Consider the following 8,426-nt stretch of genomic DNA (forward strand, 5'->3'; position numbering starts at 1 on the left):
CAACAGGGGGACACTCCAGAGGTGGTTCATTCGCTGCAGAAGCCTGCTGTTTTTAACCTATTGTTTTATAAACTGCAGAGCTCGCGGCATTCCTCTGTCCCAGATACACACGGTCATAATAAATCCACGAGCACCGTTATAACGCCTCGTGTGGACAGCATACACACACCTCTCATCCTCTGGGCGTGTATGCGCCTCATGATGAGAGACGGAGTGAAATGCAGCGTGTGGAAACTCCCTCGCAGCCCTTTTGCCTCACGGGCAGCGGCGGCGATGGCGTGGCTCGTCACCATGACGACCATTACGGCACATGACAGAGAAGCCTCTCCCCCCAGCAGTTCCATTGATTGATTGATTGATTGATTGATTGAAAAGTTTATTAACAGCTTGTATATTGGGTACAGTACAGTCCAGCTCAAAACATACAATTGTTAAGGGGATGCAGACCAGAGAAAGACTTTCGTCTTGTTTACATCAGGGTCCCCCATTTCCAATTCATCATATCATTTAAGACATATAAGACATATTTGACATACAGATGGCTTATTTACAATTTACATACAGGTGTTTTTTTTTTACATACAGATTGCTTATTTACAATTTTCATTTTAGATTTCGTTCTAATACATCCTAACCGGACATTTAAGACATACCAAGTCTACAGATATACAGTTAGTAACAGAGTCTAAAATGCGAGTATATACATAGATGGGGGGGGAAGCTGTCCATTGTACGACAGGTTGAGATTTGTACCATTACCGGGGCCAGTTTTGCAATGCTCTCCCCCGAAGGTGCTCTTTAAGAGAGGGTTTGAAGGTAAGTATAGTTTTACTTTCCTTTACAGTTGTGGGAAGAGCGTTCCACCTTGATGTGGCATAATTGCGAAACGTGTATTCTCCCTTTTTTGTGCCAAATCTGGGTTTCACATGATTTGTGGAGCTCCCTCTGGTGTTATGATCAGTGCTGGAATTGGGCCGGTACTCACCGGTACGCAGTACCGGCACTTCTGGTTCTGACCCATGGAGTACCGGCACTTCTTGCTCAGTACCGGCATGCTGGCGGTACTCCGGTACTCATGCACCGTGCCAGTACTCAACACTCTCCCGCCGTTCTTATTATACATCCATATATATATATATACAGCCGCCCGGTACTCAGTAGATGCGTCATGAGGTGCCGAACGGACATTCTCATCGCTCTAACCGCTGGAGTTTCACAGCGGCTGTCAGCTGTTTACTCCTGTCATTCAAACAGAACGTGCTGGAGAGGGGGCGGGGCTTATCTTCTCCATGTAAATACTGTGGTGGAAACGACTATGTCAAAATTAACCTATTTGACCGTGATTTAATAGTAATACACGTTTCAAAATAATAATAATAATAATGCCGAAGTAACAACATACTGAAAACTGTTAGTAAAACCATGTTTTAATGCTTTACAATTTACATACCTAGATGCACGTGTGTTGTGTTTATGCAGTGCAACTCCCACCCAGTGGGTGGCTATGTAGAGTGATAGAACAGAGCAGGCACGCCCCCGAGAGAAGGAAAGCAAGTCACGTCACAAATTAGCATTTCTAAAATGTTAGCTTGGATTAATAAAAGTGCAAAAAGACAGCGGTTGTCGCCGGAAGAAACTTCAAATACAGAGAATGCTGTGCCTGTGTTGGAAATTGTGTCTGATGGGGAGCTTTCTTTGGTTGATCCTCCTGCTCCAAGTTCTAGTGCATTAGCATTAGCACTAGCTCCGCCGCCTCCTCCAGAGCCTCTAACGTTAGCTGCTGCTGGCGCAACTGCCACCACCAACACCGGGCAAAGCGATGCACCTGACTGCTGGACAACGGACCAGGTGCAATATTTTTTTGCAAGACCAATGCATGGCTCCTTCTTAAAGATAAGAAGCTAGGATGTCGGATATGCAGAGATGTCAAATCTTTGGGAATACACACTGGACAAGGACTGAAACTGTCAACTGAATGGGGTGAGTGTGCAGTGTCTCATTTCGGTGTTGACAAGGGCAAACAACAAGCTAGCCTGAGAAAAAAAATCAAAGAACATAAAGAATCACAAGCCCATGTAAAAGCTGCTGACATCCTTACATCTGCTTCACGTGAAACTATTCAACATCAAGTGCAGTCTATGCATAAATCTGAATTAGACACCACTATCAGAGTTTTTCGAACGGCATATAAAATTGGCAAACATAGCCGGCCATTCACAGACATGCCAATTGATTTGAATGTACAGAAACTGAATGGGCTGAACGTGGGCAGGGTTTTGCACTCCAATAAAACCTGTGGCGAAATCATCGACCACATAGCTCATGAGCTGAAGAAAAAAATGGCAAAAGACATTACAGAAAACCAAAGAAAACTGTGTTTTGGTCGATGAATCTACCACTATTAGTGGTAAAACGGTGCTTGTTGTGTGTCTACGCTCAGCATTAGCTGATGCTGAGCCCGAAACGTTTTTTTGGGAGCTGATCGAGTTGGATGGAACAACGGCTGATGACATCACAAAGGCGTTAATGGAGTGTCTTGGAAGAGATTTTAACGAGGACTTTTTAGGTCAGTGTTTCGTTTCTTTTGCATGTGATGGGGCTTCAGTCATGCTAGGGAAGAGAACAGGCGTTGCTACCCAGTTGTGTAGTAAATTCCCAAGCCTGTTTGTGTGGCACTGCTCCAATCATCGTCTAGAGCTGGCAGTTGGGGATGTGGTCAAGGAGGTCTCAGGGCTCAATCATTTCCAGATCTTTTTTGACAAACTCTATTCCTTGTTCCATGCCTCCCCCAAAAACCAGAGGCAGTTAGCGCAGTGTGCGCAAGCAGTCGGACAGCGTCTCCTGGTGATAGGGCGTGTTTTGTCCATCCGCTGGGTGGCTTCAAGTGAAAGGAGCGTCAGAGCAGTCTGGGAAAACTACCGAGTGCTTCATGATCACTTCACAAATGCTGCAAACGACACGAGCAGGGATTCCAGAGACAGAGCAAAGTACAAGGGCCTGGATGATGTGCTCACATCTGCAACGTTTGTCAGCAATCTGGGACTGATGTACGATGCGCTCACAGAGCTCAGCGACCTCTCTCGGCAACTCCAAAAAAGAGAGACGACACTGCCTACAGCAGATAGGCTCTTAACTCGAGAAATACGAGTTTTTGAATCCATGGTCACCATGCCTGGCCCACACATGACTACAGTTCATACAGCTCTAGCTGAGAAATCCTTCAAGGGTGTTGCCCTGCGTGAGAATGGCAGGCTTGTACAGATTCATGCAGGTCAGTTTTTCCGCAGTATGGTAGAGAATCTGAGACACAGAATGACTTCCACAACCTCCTCTCATGTCAGCACAAGAGAAATCCCATTACATGGCCGGGAGGCCCGGGACAATCAGCTAATCCAGGACATGAAAGTTATCCATCCTGGAAGTTGGCCTGAAGAGGAGTTAGACGTACAGTATGGGGACGTAGAGGTGCTACGTTTGTGCGAAGTGCTGAAAGTGGACAGAAGAGAGACTGTTCAGGGCTTTCGCGAATACAAGGAAACCAGGGCATCCCGTACACCTGCTGCCATGGAGCCTCTACTGAAAGCAGTCCGAACCATCGCTGTCTCCACTAGTGAGTGTGAGCGGGCATTCAGCTGCATGAACGATATCCTTACTGCAAAAAGGAATGCTCTCTCTGTCAGCCGACTGTCCAGCCTGGTTTTCATTAAATGTAATGGACCATCACTAGGACAGTTCAATCCGGAACAGTATGTGAGGTCCTGGCTGGCAAAGGGAAGGAGAAGTGCTGATGAAAGAGCCTGTCCAGCTCCAGCCCCTGATACTGATGTCCCCAAGGCCTTCTGGAGCCTTTTCTAACAATGTGAAGTATATTGCAAAGCAGCTCACCCAGTGAGAAGACTTTTGGCATAATGTGCCGATTTGTACAGATCCTGGAGATAGAAGGACTTCAGATCAACCAGGGAGTTATCTGATCAGCTTGGTGTTCAATGTAACTCTTTACCATGGCTCAGACTTTGTTACTTGCAGTTACAGTTTCTCATTTTAGATTGTGCAAATTTTGCATTTGTTTTTACATGTTCTTTGTTCATGCTCTTTATCATTTTTCTGAGTTGGAAAGTTAGATTGCATCATAGTTTACTTTATACATATTTGTATTCTTCAGTGGTGAAGTATATTGCAAAGCAGCTCAGCCATGTGAGAAGACTTTTGGCACTTTTTCGTTTTCTGAGTTGGAAAGTTAGATTGCATTCAAAATGTACAGAAATACTTAATTTTGTTAAAGCTTTTTATAAAAAATGCTTCTGACCAGAGCTTTGTTTCCTTGTCATTAATGTTGAATACCACCAGAGGGGCTCTCACCTGAAAGGTCTCTGCTTCATGTGTCTTCAGCAGAAGATCTAGACTTTGATTGCTATATTTTCAGTTAATATTGACCTTACTGAGCTTTAGCAATATCCGCTGCCTATCATAAAAAATGTTAAGTACAGTGAACCTTTCTAAAATATACAGTAGTAAAGAGACAAACCCACCAGCATTATAGTAGCCAAATTCTTGTTTGTGGGCTGTATATATAAAATTGACTTGAAAAAGTTGCTGATTTTAGAGTACTGGCACCTTTTTCATTCCAATTCAAGCACTGGTTATGATCATGGTATTCCTTGACCTTTGGGAAGAATTTTGACATGCATAGAGGTGTAGTGGATCTTGTAGACCAGGCCCATTGCAAGTAGCTGTACTCTGTCGTCTACTCTAAGCCATCCTAGGTTGTCAAAGTGGGCAGAGGTGAGGTGGGTTCTAGATGAAAGGTCAAGCAGTAGTCTGACCAGTTTATTTTTGCGATGTTTTAATTTGAATTTTTAGCGCCTTGGAGGTGCTATGGTACCATGACGTGCAAGCATAGTCATAGTACCCTTGAATGAGTGCTCCTGCCAGAGTTTTCAGGGTGTTTTTGTTTACCAGAGAGGAGATCCGGTATAGGAATCTAGTTCTTTGATTGACTTTTTGTATTACATTGGATGCCATTTTGTCACAGGAGAGGTTTGCCCCTGTCCCAGGAACAGTGTCTTGCGTATTTTTTTACCCCCGCTATTTTTCTAAATCTCGGAAAAGAACAGGGGAGTCGCCCCGTTGCTGTACAATCAAACATGTGTTGATTTGCACAGACAACAGGCCACGGCTATGGAAGCAGCCTATAGGCCTACCTCAATCGCCAGGGAGGAGTACGATCTGCGCAGCTTCTGAACGCAGCCAGACGGCTGCTGTTCTGGGCGCGCACACACGTTGCTCTCCATCAGAGCAATGTATATTCCCGGCGAAATTAACAGAGGGGCTCGCAGAACGCAGCAGCCGTTATATGCTGCGAGGAGTATGGAGACTCAAACCTGTGTCACGCACACTGGCGCCTCAGTGGGATTTGGCTTTGGTGTTATGCGCACTAAAGCAAAGCCCCATTTGAACCTGATCAGGTTCCCCTTAAACCAGTGTTTCTCAAACTTGCTCATACCAAGGACCACTTAACCAATCAAAAAAACACTCGCGGACCACCTAACTCCACAAACATCCAAAAACACATCATTTTTCTAGAACAGATTACAAATCGCCTGAAAATGGTACAAACAAGTGGCAACATGTGTGATGAAGGTGTTGCGCTGCAGCCTGAAACTTAAGCTTGCTCCATTGCGGAGATATCCCCGCGAGAGTGCGGAAAACTTAAATAAATACATTTATTTAAATTGTGAAATGTTACCAATATACTCACGGACCACTAGGGGGCGCTCGCGGACCACACTTTGAGAAGCACTGCCTTAAACTGTTATCAGCCAAAGTAGTACTGCTTTTGGCTCTATAAGAGAAAAGGGTGAGTGATTTGTCTGCTCTCTCTGTGGCTCCGTCATGTCTCCGGATCCAAGGAGATCGCAGTTCAGCTGTTTTACGCCCTAACCCGGCTTCATGCCTAAGGTCATCACAACTCTTTTAGGTCAAGAGTGATCACCCTGGCTGGCTTATTCTCCCCTCCTTACAGGTCGGAGGCTGTCTTGCTATGTGGCGCGCACGGCGACCTGGCGCCGTTCTCAGCACCTGTTTGTGCACTAGATAGCGCTCGATCGGGCAACCTCTGTCTGCACAACGGCTGTCACACTGGCTGTGTGAGGCTGTGTCACAGGCATATGTCTCCTCTGGGGTGGAGCCCCCGGAGAACATCAATGCGCACTCCACCAGAGGAATTTCCTCCTCCACGGCTTTGCACGGAGGAATGTCAGTGGAAGATATTTGCACTGCTGCATCTTGGTCTTCCCCCTGTTCATTTATTCATTTTTATTTGAGGGATGTCTCCCATTCCTCTCTGACACACCCTGTACTGGGTGTCTTGTCGGAGTGAGTGACGTCAGGGAGCCAGCTGTGCGCCTCTCTCCTGCCTCACGGCATGCGGAGAGCGGCCCTTTTTCCCTCTTAGGAGGGATGTTCCTTTTTCCTCTGACACACTTTGTACGGAGTGCCTGGTCAGAGTGAGTGACGTCAGGGATCCAGCTGGGCGCTCTCCTACCTGTCTGACACGCAGAGAGCTGCTGTTCCCCCTCTATGATCGCTGGGCAAGGTGGGACCTTCGTCTCTACTTTCTCACAGCGGCTGGTATGTATTGTTCCCAGCCTTCACCCCGTCAGGGAAGATAGGCATGTTTTGCTATATGTTCCAGGGACGGTGATGCGCCATTACGCATGGCACAACAGGCAGGGGGTGTTATTGAGCAGCTGTGTCTGTGCTTCTAGTGCCGGGCGGACCCAGTGGGGCACAGACTACATAATGCTTCGCCCTTAACCCAATAGCGATAGCCTTAGAGGGCGAAGCCATATACGAAATAGAACTAAGGTTACCTACTGTAACCCCAGCTTCTATTAGTAAATGGCGCAGCCCTCTAAGTGCTGGGCCCCACTGGCTCTATGAATAGCTGAAGAAAAGTTATGTTGTATGGGAGCAGATTGTCGGGCCTCCTTCCTATTTATACCGGAAGGAAGCCTGAGGGTGGGGCCCACCTTGCGGGTGGGCGTGGACTACAAGTGTTTCAGTGCTGCGCGGGGGCGCAGGGGGATTACCCAATAGCGATAGCCTTAGAGGGCTGCGCCATTTACTCATATCAGCTGGGGTTACAGTAGGTAACCTTAGTTCCTTGTGCTGGTCGTTTGTTTTCGATATTTTGGATACTGCCTTTTTTGCCACAGCTTGTGCTGCTCGTTTGTTTTGGATATTTTGGATACTGCCTTTTTTGCCACAGCTTTTATTATTTAATAAAGCTCGCTTTTCGTTAAATTCTGCATTTAACTCCTACCTGCTTCACCCAATCGTAACAGAATGAACCGACCAAATTTGGACTCAGCAGATTTGAATGTTTTGGCCCCACAGGCGGAATGTCTTGGGTACTCTCTGGAGTACATTTTTTACACCTGGAAGAACGCCTCATCTAGACGGGGTAAAGAGGCTGCTTTGAAGGAGGCACGCCGGGAGGTTGCTCGCAAGCCCTGGCTCAGGAGCTTGTTGCCTGAGTGGCTACAAACTTTTACAAGTAGCCCTGAAGACTTGTTACAAGCTTCTAACCCTTTTCTGGGATCCGACTACTGTCCTGTTGGAGGTCCACGGAGTCTCCAAAAAGCCTCTAGGAGACGCAGGGCCAGGATTCCAGCCTGTGCTCCAACAGCCATGATCCCAGCTTCAGTTCCGGTTTCCACAGCCATGGATCCATGCACCAGTACCGGCCCGCAGAGCTATGTTTCCTTGCTCGATTACCTGGCCCACACAGCCATGGTCCAGGCCTCTGTTCTGGTTCCAGCGGCTCCAGTTCCAGCCTCAGACCTTTTCTCAGGAACCCGTCTGGCGTTTGGAGGTCCACGGAGCCTCCAAAAGGTCTCTGGAAGATGCAACGGCAGGATTCCAGCCCGTACTCCAGCGGCTCCAGTGCCGGTCCCAGCAGCCATGGTTCCGGCCCCAGTTCTGGCCCACACAGCCATGGTTCCGTGCTCCAGTACCATCCCACACAGCCATGGTTCCGTGTTCCGGTTCTGTGCCCAGCAGCCATGGTTTCGGCTACAGAACCGGCCCACACAGCCATGGTTCCAGCCCCAGTCCTGGCCCACACAGCCATGGTTCCAGCCCCAGTCCTGGCCCCAGCAACCATGGTTCAGGCCCCAGTACCGGGCACAGCAGCCATGGTTCCAGCCCCAGTTCCGGCCCCAGCAGCCATGGTTCCGGCCCCAGTAGCCATGGTCCCGACTCCAGCCGACGCCAGCTCCCCGAGTCCTGTCGGCGTACCGGCCAACGCCAGCTCCCCGAGTCCTGTCGGTGTACCGGCCGACTCCAGCACCTCGTCTCTTGTTGGCTCTCCAGCCGACTCCAGCTCCCCGTGTCCTGTCGGCGTACCGACCGACTCAAGTGTC

The sequence above is a fragment of the Gymnodraco acuticeps genome, unplaced genomic scaffold (assembly GCF_902827175.1).
Source record: "Gymnodraco acuticeps unplaced genomic scaffold, fGymAcu1.1, whole genome shotgun sequence".
NCBI classification, from domain to species: Eukaryota; Metazoa; Chordata; class Actinopteri; order Perciformes; family Bathydraconidae; genus Gymnodraco; species Gymnodraco acuticeps.